Below are 16993 nucleotides of genomic sequence, written 5' to 3'. Positions count from 1 at the left end.
TGCTGCAAGAGGACAAGGAAAAAGAACAGCCAAACCATGGCGTAAGTGGCAAGTTAAAGTCAATGTTAGATGCAAAAAAAGGCATTCAGATTGGCAAGCAAACAAATAGATCTCAGAATTGGGACCGGGCTAGAAGTTAGCAAAGGAAGACCAAGAGATTAAATAAAAAGGGGAAGTTGAGTATGAGAGTAAACTTGCAGGCATGTAACAACTGACTGGAAACATTCTGTGTGTATATAAAGGGGAAAGGATTGGTTGTAACTAATATAGGTCTATTCCAGTCAGAAACGGGGGAATTTATAATGGCACAAGAAATGATTTTAGACAAATTGATGGGATCAAAAGCTCATACATTCCCAGTTGACTGAAAGAAGGGGTCTTCAAAATAATGGATGCATTGCTGGCTCTCTTCCACAATTTCTTTGACACTTTGACAGTCCCTCCAGACTACAGGGTAGTTACTGTAATCATAAGATTTAAAAGGGAAGAGAAAAACCCTTTAATTATGGACCAGTGAGTTTGAGATAAATCTTATGGAAGATGCACGATTCCATTGCCAAGAATTTTGGAGCACAGTACGCAGAATACAATAACAGAAGCAAACAGTCTCCATAGATTTGCAAAAGGCAAATCATTCTTGACAAATCTGATGACTGCCTTTCAGGATGTCACAAGTGGAGTTGATCATGGTGACCCAGTAGATGTGTTTCTTAGGTTTTATGAAGACCTTTGAAGAAGCGATTAGAGATTAATGTGTACGGTTGAAATGCAGGGGATTGGGGTGAGTGTAATGAGTTGGTTATGAAACTGGTCAGCACGTAGTCAACGTGGATTCAAAGTAAATGTGTCTTTTGCCCAATGGCAGACAGTAACTAGTGGGGTATAACAGGGGTCTGTTCTTGAACCCCAGCTGTTCACAATGTCAGACAGTAACTAGTGGGGTATAACAGGGGTCTGTTCTTGAAACCCAGCTGTTCACAATGTCAGACAGTAACTCGTGGGGTATAACAGGGGTCTGTTCTTGAACCCCAGCTGTTCACAATGTCAGACAGTAACTAGTGGGGTATAACAGGGGTCTGTTCTTGAACCCCAGCTGTTCACAATGTCAGACAGTAACTAGTGGGGTATAACAGGGGTCTGTTCTTGAACCCCAGCTGTTCACAATGTCAGACAGTAACTAGTGGGGTATAACAGGGGTCTGTTCTTGAACCCCAGCTGTTCACAATGTCAGACAGTAACTAGTGGGGTATAACAGGGGTCTGTTCTTGAACCCCAGCTGTTCACAATGTCAGACAGTAACTAGTGGGGTATAACAGGGGTCTGTTCTTGAACCCCAGCTGTTCACAATGTCAGACAGTAACTAGTGGGGTATAACAGGGGTCTGTTCTTGAACCCCAGCTGTTCACAATGTCAGACAGTAACTCGTGGGGTATAACAGGGATCTGTTCTTGAACCCCAGCTGTTCACAATGTGCGTTGCTGATTTAGATGAGGAAACTAAATATAATTTTTCAAACTTTTTAGATGGCACAAAGCTGGGTGCATGCATGTTGCAGTGTGATTTGGAGAAGCTTTGTAAGTGAAAATTAATATTGGTTACGTTATATTTGGATAAATGTAAGCTTATCCATCTTGTAGCAATAAAAAAAACAAGGCAGATTATCGTTTGAATGGCACATGGGAGTGTCAATGAGACCAGAGGATCCTTGCGCACCAGTTGCTGACAGTAAGTGCACAAGTGCAGCAGGCAGTAAGGAAACAAATTATCTGTTGGCCTTCACAGAGTGAGGATCCAAATAAAGGAACAAGAATGCTTTGCTGCAGTTACACAGGGCCTAAGTAAGTCCACACCTGTTATATTGTGTACAGTTTTGGCATGCCTATCTGAAAAAAAGTGTTCTTCCTTTCGACGGCGTTCAGCACGTGTTTACCAACTTGACTCCTGGGATGGTAGGAATAACGTATGAAGAGAGATTGAGTCAGTTAAAATTGTATTCAACGGAGTATAGAAGAATGAGGGGATCACATTGAAATCTCCAAATTCCAAACAGGACTGGACAAGTTAGATGCAGGAAGGATGTTCCAATGGTGGGGAATTACAGAACAAGGGGCTACAGTTTAAGGATATGGGGTAAATATTTTAGGACTGAGATGAGGAGAAACACCATCACCTGGAGAATGCCGGGAAGTGCATTCCTTTTTTCTCTCCCTTTCAAAATAAATTGATCTCCAGCTCTTGTTTTCACGGTCTCTTCCTGACACCACACTTGCTTAACAGGGACCCATTTAGGAAAAGCATCCCAAGCAGATAACAGACGTCTCATTTCATTCAGTCAAATGTCTCAGCTTTTACTTAAATTTTGATCTTTTGAGCTTACACCCGAATGTCTGTGAATAGCTTCAATATGACTATACATGTACATGTCAGCACTAGGAGCAGATATGTGCCATTTAGCCACTCTCGCCTGCTTGGTCATTAAATAAAATCATGTCTGAACTGAGTGTAGCTTCAACTCCACAAGCTATTTATCATAATAACCTTTTGACTCTCTTGTTGACCATCAATATATTTAGCATTCATATAAAAAAACTACCTCCTTCATCTTAGATAGCAGCCCACCAATGTTTTTTTGTTAATTTGTTTGTGGGATGTGAATGTTGGTAGCTAGCCAGCATTTATTGCCCATCCCTCATTGTCCTTGAGGGAGTGGTGGTGAGCTGGCTTCTTGAACTGCAGCAGTCTTAGTTTTATAATTCGCCCCACTATGTTGTTTGGGAGGGAATTCCAGAATTTTGACACAGCAACTGTGAAAGAATTGCGATACATTTCCAAGTCAGGATACTGAGCGATCAGCAGGGGGAATGGTGGTCATTGGTTTTCCTGTGTATCAGCTGACCCAAAACCCATTGGTGTAACTGAAGGTTGGTGGTGGAGGGGGTGGATGTTTATGGGTGTAGTGCCAGTGATGTGGTTTGCATTGTCTTGGATGGTCTCAAGCTTCTTCAGTCTTAACGCAGTTACACCCATCCAGTGGGAAGTTATTCCATTTCACTTTTATGGAAGATGGACAGGCTTTGGGAAGTCAGCAGGTGAGTTACTCACAGCAGTATTTCATCGGTTTTGACTCACACTTGTATTCACTGTGTATAACTGGTAAGTCTAGTTGAGTTTCTGGTAAATGGGATCCACCTGCATGTTAACAGTGGGGCATTTAGTGACGGTAATGCCATTGAATGTCAAAGAAATGTGATTATATTTTGTCTTATTTGAGAATGTCATTGCTTGCCATTTATATGTAGCAAATGATACCTGTCACTTGTTCGCCCAAGCCACGATAGTGTCCAGTTCTTTGGACTTGTATTCCTTTACTGTGTCTCCGAAATCTTCTCTCCCCACAAGGCAAGCATCATTTCTGGACGCTCTTTCTCTTTGCAGAGAAAAGAAAAGTAACATCTTAAAACAAAGGATAGCCGTGCTGATTTGATTTGTTCTTGGAGCTGTCATCTAACTCCTGTGCTAAGCCTGACGGACAGATTAAACACGGAAGATGTTTCCACTAATGTGTGGACACAAAAAAAAGATACGAGTCACAAATGAATTGATTGTACAATTCAGAAATCAGTTCTTTGACTGAGTATAAAACAAGAAGATATTGGAAATATTCAGTCTTGATGATAAGTCCCTGGCTTGAGAAAAAGAGTTAATTTTCCCTTTCTGTGGACTGATGCAGAGAAGTCATGTAATATAAAGTGCATTTCTCTTTCAACTGTTGCTGAATATTTCGAGTTGATTGAGTCTGCTTTTGTTTATTCAAAGAGTGCTGAGACAATGAAACTCATTACAGGAAGTGATTGACATCTCAGTCTCTTCTGAAGCTCGTGTGTAACATTTCACGCTTGCCTGAACATCTTAAACTACTGACGTATCAGCACAGTCACCGCACAGGAAGACTCTTCACACTTCAGTGTGAGAACGGATTTATTTAGTTTTCCTACCTGACATCGTTCAGCTTTGAAATTTGAAATGATTTTATCACCAATAAATGAATTCTTCTTGCGGCGAAATTCAAATATTCTACACAGGAAAGGTGTATATTTTGTTCACTTTATCCGTTGAGTGTGTGTTCATATCTCTTTGTTCTGCTGTTTATTAGAACCAGGACAGACAGGGACCATGCACTTGTATCAATGAATTCCTGTATCTTTCGTCCTGGCATATTCCTTCATATCTTCGTTGTATCAATATTGCTGCTCAATGGCAGCGTGTTTTTCCCAGCATTCTGGGTGGGAATGCATTTGCCCAGATGACAAAGTGTGGAGCTGGATGAACACAGCAGGCCAAGAAGCATTTTAGGAGCACAAGAGCTAATATTTCAGACCCACACGAGTTATCTCGGATTCACCAGCATCTGCAGTCCCCATTATCTCTGAATGTATACGCCCACTGGTGCGCGCGCAATCTGAAGCGTTTCAAACATGCGCAGTACCGGAGGCAAAGGAGAGCCGGAGGAATCGGATGAGGAGCAGGCGCGATGAGGATTTGAAAGGTGAAAATTAGAAATCAAGTGAGTGAGTATTCCACGAAGTGGGCGGAGAGGCTTTATAAAATCTGACAGTAGCTACCGTCACTGAATTGAAAAATACCGACCCCGGTTTTGTCACGAATAGATTGGAATTGCTGAATTCCTTTGTTAGCCGAGGCAGGGCTGGGCGCCGCGAATGTTTTCTGAGCCGTGTGAGCCCGCCATCTTTATCCGGGGCCAACTGGAAGCGGAGCGCGCGCATGTCCTTCACTTGTTGGGAACGGAACGGGGCGAGGGGAAGGCGAGCAGGATTTACGAACAGCAACTTCAAACCAAGAGAAATGCTTTTCTTTTTCTGTTCTGAATCTCTGTCCTGGATTGATCGTGATGGATTTTACACTCTTACAGATCAATGTCAGCAGAGGAATTTGGCCGACTTGAACCTCAGAAAGAGTGAAAGAGTAACTCGATTGATGAGTATCTGAATGCTATCAGCATCTGAATGTGGTAGCGTTCAGGTATGAATGTGTGTGTGTGTGCCTGTGGGAAAAGATTTGAGATATCAGAAAATGAGATACACTATCTGTGGTTAGATTACAGTTGATTAGCTGTTTTATAGTTCTCGGACTTGCTGTCAGGAACGGTCTAACAACTATGGAGTGGATGGAGCACAGATTCACCTGATTGATAACTGAATCTGTAGGTTTAGAATACAAGAAGGCCCATATTAAAAAAAATCAAAAAGTGCAAACCATTTAGCCCATGCCAAATGTCTGGAGCAATCCAGTCAGTCCTATTCCCTTGTTTTATCCCTGCACCTTTGCATTTTTCTCTCAAATGCTGATTCAGTATTTTTTTGAAATCAATCAACATCAAATTTGCTTTGACGAATTAATCTATTTATTACTTTCAAATATCTGTGCATGTGAATCCCTCAGACTCTGCACACTCTTTAGTGTTGTGTTATTGCCTCTTCCTATCCCTTCTGCTAAAACACATCACTTCATTCTGAGAGAGGTATCCCTGGAAATTGATTAATAAGAAATATTTTTGATCAAAGTCTTGGGAATATGATTAGTGACTGTCAGGGGAGTTACAGAGAAACTATTTCCACTGAGTGGGGAATTGACGACGAGCAGTAACAATCTGAACATGACATCAGTACCAGCATATTTCCAGGTCAAGTTTTCCAGATCCTTATAACTGTTTGATGGTTCAGGGACTGCAGAATTCCACATTCAATCTGGAAGATTGGAAAGTGTCAAATTGAAAGAAAGCTGCTGTGCGTTCAAGTCGTGCAAGCTTCATTAGAATGGCGCACTAGTCTATCAGGGCAAACTGGTACAAAGGATGATGTCACATGAGCTGGAGAGATAGCTACATCGAAGACAGGGTGTAGCAGTGGAAAGATACTTTTCAGAATGGAGGGTTTTGATTAGTGGTGTTCCACAGGAATCAGTGCTGGGACCTCTGCTGTTTCTGGTCTATATAAATAACTTGGAAGAACACGTGGCTGGTCGAATCAATAAGTTTGCGGACAATACAAAGGTTGGTAGAGTTGCAGATAGTGAGAAGGATTGTCAGATGATACAGCAGAGTATAGATAAATTGGAGTTATGGGCAGAAAGATGACATGTAGTTTAATCTGGACAGATATGAGGGGATGTAATTTGGAAAGTCAGGTACAGGTTTAAATTATAGAGTAAATGGCAGAACTCTTAGGAACATTGATATGCAGAAGGATCTGGGTGTGCAGGTCCACAGGCTACTGAAAGTGATGGTGCAGGTAGATAATTTAGTATAAAAGGCCTTTGGGATGACTGCCTTCATTGGAAGGTGCAATGGCGATATGGACAGGCAAGTTATGCTGCTGCTTTGTAGAACTCTAGTCAGGCCACACTTAGAATATTGCATTCAGTTCTGGACACCACATGTGGATGTGGATGCTTTGGAGAGGGTATAGAATAGGTTTCCCAGGATGTTGCATGGTTATGGGGGAGTTTAGCATTGAAGAAAGGTTGGAAAGACTTGGTTTGTTTACACTGGGACGCAGCAGGTTGAGAGGGTGGCCTGAGAGAAGTTTATAAGATTGTGAATGGCATGGATAGAGCGGAATGTATGAGACTTTTTTCCCCCAGGGCAGAGGGATAAATTACTAGAGGACACAAGTTCAAGCTGCAGGGGGAATGTGTGAAAGAGATAAGCAAGGCAAGCTTTTCACACAAAAGTTGCTGAGTTCCTGAAATGTGTTGCCACAGGAGGCAATGGAAGCAGACGCAGCAGCAGCAGTCAAGAAGCACCTGGCTGAATACATGAACAGGAAGGGAAGAGAGGAATGTGGATCCTGTGAATCAAGGCATTTTTAGCATGGAGCGTCAGAATGTGCAGGCATAGGCTTGGAGTGCTGAAGGGCTGGTTCCTGTGCTATGTTGTTCTTTGTTCTTAACAGAGGATTTTGTCTGGGTTGGGAAGCTAAAATGAAAGTCATGGCGCAGCTTGCAAACGGAATGGATTTTTTTTCTGCAGAATAATAGCCCAATCTGTATTTTCTATTCACTATGTGGTACAGTCCCCGTCATAAGCAGTGAGGACAGTAATTAAAATGTGTAAGGTACAAATGATTCATCATTTATTTTCTTCTTGCAAAACCTTGAAGATAGCCTGAAGAAAGATGTTATTTGCAGAGTAGGTTATATGATACAGAAAATCATTGGCAAAGTATTACATTCTAACTGAACTAGAGGCTAAAATAAACTCTGACTGTCAGAGTCCCTATTTTTTCAGCAGGTTTAATTTTTAATAAAATGCATTCTGACATATTGAGCAAGTCAATAATCTTTTCCAGTCTGAATCTGCTGCTCAGAGTCCTGGAAGTGATGGTTTTCCCATGCACCACCTGATCTTGTGTTTCTGTCTGGTGAGTTTGGGAGGTTGTTAGAATTACTGGCAGATGAATTAGATTACCTACAGTGTGGAAACAGGTCCTTCGGTCCAACAAGTCCACACCGCCCCTTGAAGCATCCCACCCAGACCCAGACCCATCCCCCAATAACCCACACACCCCTGAACACTATGGGCAGTTTAGCATGGCCAATCCACCGAGCCTGCACATCTTTTGACTGTGGGAGAAAACCGACACAGACAGAGGGAGAATGTGCAAACTCCACAGACAGTCGCCCAAGGCTGGAATCGAACCCAGGTCCCTGGTGCTGTGAGGCTGCAGTGCTAACGACCGATCCACCGTGCTGCCCATATGAAGCCCATCTCCATTAATGCTCTCCGTATTTCTCAGTTTTCCCACAAAGAACACCTTTATGCAGCCCCAGATTTGGCAGCCAGTTCCTTTCACTGAAGCTTAATACTGAACCAGTCCTATTGTTATAACAATCCAAGAGCTTTCATGGTCGCATTGTCCACTGTCTATCGCACAAATGATCAGATGTATTCAGTCCAGTTTTAAAGTTCTGCCTTTTTCTCTCTGGGCCACATTTCGTTCTTACTGTCTGTCATTCATTTTACAGGAAGTTGGAGCATTTGCAGTCAGTGAACTCAAATCTCGCTGCAGATTCTAACGAAATGTTGAATTCATCATGTCTTGAATATCATCAGGCTTTGATCATGGAAGCCAAAACCAGTGTTCGCACTGAGAAACCATGGAAATGTGAGGACTGTGAGAAGGAATTCAAATATCCATCTTCCCTGGAAAGTCATCAGTGTGGTCACACTGGAGAGAGACCGTTCACCAGCCCTGACTGTGGAAAGGGATTCATTTGATCATCCAGTCTGCTGACACACCAGCAAGTTCATATAAGAGAGAGGCAGTTCATCTCCTCTGAGTGTGCGAAAGGATTCACTCACTCATCCCATCTGCTGACTCACCGGCACGTTCACACTGGGGAGAGACCTTTAAAATATCCACACTCTAGGAATTGCGAGAAAAGTTCGAGAGAACTAATATCTCACATTAGTGAGAAACCATTCAGGTGCTCTCACTGTGCGACTCGGCTCAAGCGATCATCTAAACTCCCAATACACCAGCACATTCACACTGGGGAGAGACCGTTCGTCTATTCCACATGTAGGAAGTGTTTCATTCACTCATCTGACCTGGTGAAACACCAGAAAGTTCATTCTAATGAGAGACCTTTTTCAATGTTCAGACTGCAGGAAATGCTGTAAATGTTCTGGAGAACTGATGTCCCATCAACATGTTCACACTGTTGAGAGCCCAATAAGATACTCTCAAGATGGGACTGGGTACAGATGAATATGTAACCTCGCTGTACACCAATGCATCCACACAGGGGAGATACCGTTCACTTGCTTCATGTGCAGGAAGAGATTCGTCAGATCATTGTACCTGCTGAAACACGAGCAAGTTAATTCTGACCAGAGAATGTGGGAAATGGTATAAAGATTCTGAACAATTAGCCTCCATTAACTTGCTCACATTATTGAAATAACTTTGAATGTTCAGATTGCAGAAAATGCTTTAAAAGTCCTCAACAATTGATGATCCATCAATGTGTTGACACAGGTGAGAGACCGTTCCAGTGCTTTCACTTTCAAACTGGGTTCAGGTGATCATTTCACCTCATTGTATGCCAGTGATGTCAGACTGGAGGGAGGTCGTTCGCCTGCATTGAATGTGGGAAGGGATTCACTCAAACACCCGACAACCCCCCCCCCCCCCCCCAAAAACATGAGTGAATTCACAAATAACCACAGTGGTTGCATTTTGCTATTAATTATGTTCAGTAATGAACACATTTCATTGTTGTCTGTTTCTACTGATGTTAAATTGACTTTCCTGAAAATATAGGTTTTTATTTTCTGAGTAAAAGGCAAATAAATTAGCTTTGTATTTAACACAAAACTTACACTTTGTTTTCAAATGTCCCAAGCACAAGTTAGTTTCTTTTGGCCTTCTTAACAAGAGGATTCAGATACAGGAGCAGGAACGTCCTTCTGTGATTCCACAGGTCTCAGTGAGCCCATAGCTGGATTCTTGTGTGCAATTTTGGTCTCATTATTCTTGTGGAAGAATGCTTTGGCTGTGAATGGAGTACAATGAAGGTTGACCAGAATGATTCCTGGGATGACAGGACTGACATGTGAAGAAAGACTGGATCAGTTAGGACTATATTCACTCGAGTTCAGAAGAGTGGTCTTTCATAGAAACAAAAGAATTCCGACAGGGCTCCACAGGATAAACAGAGGAAGGCTGTTCTCAATAAACAGGGTGTCCAGAACCATGACTTTTAGGATATGGGCATACATGGGAGCATAAAGATGGGATCCTAGTGTCTCTTTAACCTGTCATCGACAAGCTATTTAGGACTGAGATAAGAAGAAATTTCCTCACCTCTGGAATTATCTGCCACAGAAAGCACCTGAAGCCAAAACATTGAATGTATTTAAGAAGGATTTGGATATAATCCTTGGGGTGAAAGGAATCCAAGTATGGAGAGAAAGCAGGAACAGATGGATGATCAGCCACGATCGTGTTAAATGTTGGAGCAGGCTTGAATGACCAAACGGCCGACCTCTATTTTCTTTGTCAATGGTTATTATTTTCCCAAATACTTTTTCTCTTCTGATCAATATTATGGTTCTTTCCTCCCCTTTTGTGCTGCTGAACTACTTCATTTTTTTGTAATGTTGTAAGTGTTCCCTACTGTGAAGATTGATTAAAATTATTTGTTTAACTCCCCTGCTCTTTCCTGGCTCCTCATTATCACTGACAAATCTCATTCTCTAAGGGGCCGATGTTCACAGTTCTCTTCTCTTTTTATCTTTTGAAATACTTCATTGACCACAGTATGTTTTCTCCTGTTATGGTTATTTCCTCCCCTTTTTGCTGCTTGTCTATTTTTGTGTATTTTAAAGTTGCAAGAATGCCCTAATGTGAATATTGTTGGAAAGTATTTGTTTAACTCTCCTGCCCTTTCCTAGCTCCTCAATGTTACCCTTTACAAAGCTCATTTTATAAGGGGCCGATGCTCACAGTTCTGTCCTCTCTTTATTTATTGAAATAATTAATCAACCACAATACACATTGTTCCTCCATAATCATCTATAAGGCCTTGTGTGGTGGCATTGTGAGAGAGGCCGAGCCACAACAATGTACAACAGTTCAATAATGTCCAACTGTATGCAAAAAAGGCAAGTTTCATCAAAGCTTTTTGTCTTGCACATTTCGGTTCATTCACAATAAGCACCAATGGAAAGGGAGCAAACGTTTTATACTGTACTGACCTGGGCGAATAATAGACTCTGATTGGTCAAGGCATTGCAAAGGAAAATGCACCAGTTAGATGATGACCAAACTTTGTTTAAATTTCATGCAGACAGATTGACTCTGATTTTTCAAAGCATCACTGGAGACCTCAACTAAAGAAGGGCTGGCCCCTGTCTGGTTGAGTGGAAGGAGGTGTTATTAATATTAATTGGGCACTATTAATATTTGAGCACTGTAAGCACAAACTGGTTGGCTGTGGCTAATGCGTTATCTATTGTGAAGAGACAAAAGAAAATGCTGTTTGCCAAAATCTCCCAACCTTTAGGTGGAGGTGAGGAATGCTGCAGAATGTGATTGTTAATATTGTCTCCGAAGTGGAAAACAGGTGAACTGTTGCACTTAAGAAACAATTCCTGTGAAAGATAATGTGGGAACATCATGCTGGTAAGCCAGTCGCACATAGTGAGGGGATGGGCAGTGGGAGAAGACACAGTAAATGTATAGCCTGCAACAGAATCTAAAATACATGCATGATTGGAGGCAGTGGAAGTTTGACAATGGCAGAGAGGTGATCAAGGAAAGCAAGGGTCATAAAGCCATACAGATGGACCGAGTTATACAGATTTACAGCACAGAGTGTGCCGTCTGCCCACCGTTCCGATGCTAGTCATCAAACATCAGTGAAAGAGAGCAATAGATGAACATGGATTCAGATCCCACAGCAAAGGTGTCACTCCAGATGCAGAGACATTGAACCTCTCCCAAATAACACAGGACAACAATAAAATCCTTAAATTATTAATGACTCATTAAAAAATATTTAGCCCTGAAACAGTCTTATTGATTACAATATTAAAATCTGCTGGAACCTGCAGCTGGAAAGATTTCAAAAGTTCCATGTCAGAGAATAGTTTCAAAATTAAGGAAATCCCTTGGAATCGGGTGATGTAACTGAGGTTACTCCGTGGAAATTCTATGAGTTAGTTTGTAAAATCAATCTCCATCAGCCAGAGCGAGCCATTCAGAAGAGATAATCATTTCAATTGATTTGAGTTTTGCTGTGTGTACCAGCCACTCTGAGCTCTGATAAAAGGAGTTTCAAAAATCCATCCATCAGTCCAGTACAGATGTTCACAACATCCCCTCTTCATAGCTCATGATGACTGACTATTCTCCCTGCTGTACAATGTCCCTCAGCGTGGCCAGCAGTCACTCAATTTGAGGATAGCGTCTCCTCAGGGCCATAAGTTTCTATCCTAGGTTTTCATATGAATGAATCAGTCTTCTCCATCCACCCAACCAGAAATTGGCCACTTGCTCGTGCTGCAATCCTAATGTGCCTGAATGAAACCTAGAAACAAAACCCAGGTCATTGCCGTTGAGAAAAAATAAGTAAATTAATAAACCATGTAATTAATAAATAATTAAATAATATAATATTGTAGATTCTATTAAGTTCTCTTCTAATCTGTCCTTCTATGTTCAATTACTTATGCACATATATACCCAGGTCATTCTATCCTTGCAACCCCTTTAGAGATGTACCCTTTATTTTATATTGCTGATGTACATTCATCCCATTAAAATGTGTGACCTGACACTTCTCCACATTGAAATTCATCCACCTCTGATCCACACACCCCACTAACTTTACACAAGTTTCCAGAAAATTACGAGAGGCATTGATTGAATGGAGAGTGAAGTATTTTCTCAGGTGAAAATGTCAATTACTATGGGACCTAAGTTTAAGCCAAAAGGGTGTATGTTTAAAGGAGATGTAAGAGGCAAGCGTTTAGACAGTGGGTTGTAAGTGCTTGGAATACACTAGTCGAGGGGGTGGTAAAGGTGGATATGAGAGATAGGTGAATAGGCAGAGAATAAAGTGATATGGATTGCACAGAAACAAAAGGTTTTTAGTTTCGAAAGGCATCATGTATCAGCACAGTCTTGGTGGCCCAAAGTACCTGTTCCTTTGCTGTGTTGTTCTTCTTTGTACCATTCTGCTCACATTTTTCTCTGTTTCCAAATCCTAACGTATGCACAAATATTGATCCTGTTCCCTGTAGTCCTATGTTTAGAGCATTAATATATATTTGGAAAACACAAGGGTCTCAACATTGCCACCGAGGGAATTTCAATAGATTCATTCAACTATCCCAAAAAATATCCAAAGCCACTGTTGTATTTCCTTTCTCTCAGCCAATTTTGTACATGTATTGTTATTGTAGTTATTTTCCCCAAATACATAAACTCACGGGTCAGCTCAATAACATTGAATCACATACTTTCTGGAAGTCTTGGACAAACATGAACTGTATTCCTCTGATCAACCCCATATTTCACACGTTGAAAAGAAAACGTAGGTCATTAACAGCAAGTTAACTAACATCATGTCTCCTGGAGAAATGTATGGCAACTTCCCATGAATTGACTGATCTTTGGCCATGTAACTCTTCATTTTGCCTTCACCGTTGCGTCTACAAGTTTCCAAGCACCCAAAGTAAATTGGCTTGTCTGTAACAGTTGGATATATTCTTGCAACTTCTGTTTAACAAATGACTAAACTTTGCAATTTCCCTGTATTCCAGCACTACTCTCGATAAACTTACAAATTCAGCAAAGTTTCTGATCGCCTCGAGCAGACTTTGAAAGTAGACATGGCGACCCCCAGTGAGACAGTTCTCATTCTTCCATGTGGCTCACGATCTCAGAAGATACCCATTTTGGAAAAGCCTGATTGGTATTTTCTTGCTGCTGAATACCACGGGATTGTTACAGCTCCACTTGTCTCACGTTCAAAGCCATTTTCAAAACTTAAACACAAGCACAAGACTGATGAATGTAGAAGGGGTAATGTGCACTGAGCATATTCATCTAACTAGTACATGGGAGCATAAAGATGAGATCCTTGTGCCTCTCTGACCTGTCATCGACAACCCCATCACGTTGTAACACCTTGTGTCTTATGTTCCTCCTGCTCGCTTTCCAGGTAAACATTGGATTTGCCATTGGCCTGCATTGGCATTGAGCACTAATTGACATTGGATCTGGCTGGGCTGAGGGAGGTGAAGGTGAGACAGGGCCAGAAGCAAAAAGAGATGCAAAATCGGGGTGTTGTGAATCAGTTGATTTCAGTGGGGACCGAGTGCTGTGATTTGCAGCCCGAGTTTCCCAGGAGTTACAGTGATTGGGCTCGTGTTTTTTTTAATTGAACGTTTTCCTCAAGCGTGACTTCCTTTTTGTAAACCATGCTGACTCTGCCTGGATCCGATCTGATCTGTACCACTCATAAACAAAACATTTTACTGTATTTCAGTACATGTGACAACAAATCAATCTGTGCATCCCTCTGTTTCCCTCTCGGTCTGTCTGTTGATCTCTCTCTGTGTCGGTTCTACACTTTTTCTCTCCCGGTGTACCATCCGCACTCTTCTCCAAGAGCAAAAGCCTGTAAGCCCATCACCATTCTGTTAAGCTAGCAATGGCCTGTCAACACATCTCCACTGTTCTACCAATGACCTGTGAACACGTCTGCATTCCCTTCTTCTTGCAACAACTTATTAACACATGACCAGTCTTTTCTTGTAGCTACAGCATGTGAAACATTCCCAATCTGTTCCCCCAGCAACAATCTGTGAGCCCGTTGCCACTGTATTGCCCGAGTCAAGGCCTGTGAGCAGATCCTTAGACGGTTGCCCTTGGAAAGGCCTATGAATCCATCCCCACTCTGATCCCCTTGCAACAGGCTCATACCCATCCCCAATTTCATTGCAAAAGACTGTGACCACATCTCCACTGTACCCCAAGCAACAACCTGTTGAACATCCACAAAATGTTCTCGTAGCAACAACGTGTGAACTGATCCTGCCTCTGTTCTCTTAGTAACAGCCTGTCAGCCAATCCCTACTCTCTTCCCCCAGCAACGGCCTGTGAAACCACCTCCACTCTGCTGCACTGACAACTGCCTGTGACCCCATTCCCAATCTGCTCTGCTAGAAACAGTCTGTGAAACCATCAATACTGTATCACTTGCACCAGCCTGTGAACCAATCCTCACGCTTTTGCCTTAGCACCAGACTGTTCAACCATCTCCACACTGTTCTCCTAGCAGTGACTTGGGAACCCAATCCCAATTTAGTTTTATAGCAATAGTCTATGATCCCATCCCCATTCTGTTCCTCTAGCAATGGCCTGTGAGCCCATCTTAATCTTGTTCCCCTCGCAATGATCTGTTAACCCACTCCCACTGTGTTCTCCTTGCAATGGCCTATGAACCCATCCTAACAATGTTACTCTAGCCATAGACTATAAACCCATCCCACACTCTGTTCTCCTAACAGCGATGTGTGAACGTATCCTGAAACTGTTCTCATAGAAAATGGCCTGTTAACTCATTCCCACACTATTATACCTAGGAATGGCCGGTGAGCCCATCCCCATTCTGTTGTGCTAGCATAGGCCAGAGAACCCTTCCTTAGTATGTCCCTGTGCAGCAGCCTGTGAATGCATCCTCTGTTCTCCTCACACCCCGCCTCTGTTCGACCAGCTATGGCCTTTGAACACAGCCCCACACTGTTGCTTTAGCAATGATCTAGTGATGCATTCCCACTCTGTTCTCCTTGCCTTGGCCTGTGAACCCATCTTCATTCTGTTACCCTAGCATTGCCCTCTGAACCCATCCCCATTCTGTTACCCTAGCATCAACCTGTGAATTCATCCCGATTCTGTTCTCCTTTTAACAGCCTGTGTACAGTGGATAGGGGGAGATTTGAAGGATGGAGGGGAGATGGGGATTTATAGAAAGCTGTGAGAGAGACAAGAAGCTGGGAATATGGAGGCAGAGAGGAACGCAGTGAAATCTGTGGGATCAGACTGTGCAGCAGCCCCATTTTTGTCCCTTTGTCTCCCCCAAGCCCCAGCCCAGGGCTCACCCCCTTGTGGTCCAAACTCCAGAGACTGCCTGAGCCCCATAATTCATTTTCCCTGTGAGCATGTGAGTGTGGAATTGAACGACAAGGACACGGGATGGTTGATTATAATTCTCTCGGTCTCGCTCTCTCTGGTCCCAGCTCCTGTCTGACGATTCCTCACGGCAGAATGATTTGATTCTCTCTGACTCTGCATCATCCCGAGTTTCAGCTCCTGAATAAAATCACCGTGGGGGTGGAGGTAAGACAGAGAGAAATGAAAATGGATTAAAATTTTTAAAAAACACCGAAAGCTCAGCAAAATCGCACCACTTGCTGCTTCAGCAATGTGAGACATTCCCCACCCAGCACAGCAAGATCCCACTGCTGGTTGTCTGAACACCCACAACCTCACACTCTCCTCACCTCACCCCACCCCGCCCTCCCCACCCAAACACCAGCACAGCTCCTGATTTTAAACCCAGGGAACAGGGAACAGGAAGATGTCTCAAACTGCCTCAGGGCTGTCCCAGTGTTTCTGTTTGAGGGGAAGGGCAGGAGAGATATTTACTCCAGGGCTGGGATTCACACCCCCTCACACATCCCCCATCCCCACTCCCAGAATCTGTGTGCCTTACTCTGTCTGCAAGCTTCAGTGTCAGGTATCTCCCCGCCTGCCCCAGCACAGAGAGAGAGACAGAGACAGAGGTGCCTTTTTTGGGGGGAATGGTTATGGGGGAAGAGAGAGCAAAAAACAGACAGACAGAAATTGATCAAATTAGATTGAAATAAAAATAAACAGAAACAAAGGCAATCCTGCCACTGACTGACATCCAACATTTCCCCATTTCATCAGCATTTTCCCTGGGGTTTTGAGAAATGGAAGAGATTTCAACTGGGATCAAGGGGCAGATGCTTTCTGACTGCCCTCAGGGTTTATTTTCTTAGAGGCTGGACAGAAACTCAGTGGTGGGGAGTCACTCCCCAGAACATGCCTCTCTATCTCTCTCCATGACCCCACTCCAGCTTGTTCTCTGATACTCCAGTGAAGCAGTAACAAACACACAAAGAAATGACCAACGCTCCCCTCTGTCCCCTCCCATTCAGCAGGCACAAACCCCATGCCCAATCCACCTGGGATTGGTGCTGTTTCTACATGAAATGTTAATGATGAACCTTCCAAAGTGTCCAGTCACCTGTCTCTCTCCCTCCCCGCCTCTGTCTCTCTCCTTTTCTCTGCCCCTATCCATTGATCCATCTCTGTTGATCGATTCTCAAGCAGGAGAAAGTCAATGTCCCTCACACTCTCCATTTCCTCCATGT

At 42.9% G+C, this 16993-nt stretch overlaps 1 long non-coding RNA gene across 1 annotated transcript; it reads left to right on the top strand.

Annotated features, from left to right (window-relative positions):
* Positions 1-4457: 4457 nt before the first annotated feature.
* On the top strand, positions 4458-10235 carry LOC132207669 (uncharacterized). The gene is made up of 2 exons (XR_009443687.1): positions 4458-4564; positions 8044-10235. It is a non-coding gene; the product is annotated as an uncharacterized LOC132207669 (long non-coding RNA).
* Positions 10236-16993: the final 6758 nt, after the last annotated feature.

This window comes from Stegostoma tigrinum, unplaced genomic scaffold (genome assembly GCF_030684315.1).
Source record: "Stegostoma tigrinum isolate sSteTig4 unplaced genomic scaffold, sSteTig4.hap1 scaffold_120, whole genome shotgun sequence".
Taxonomy (NCBI): Eukaryota; Metazoa; Chordata; class Chondrichthyes; order Orectolobiformes; family Stegostomatidae; genus Stegostoma; species Stegostoma tigrinum.
The sequence above is the reverse complement of the archived record's forward strand: the minus strand, read 5'-3'. Positions and strand labels throughout refer to the sequence as shown.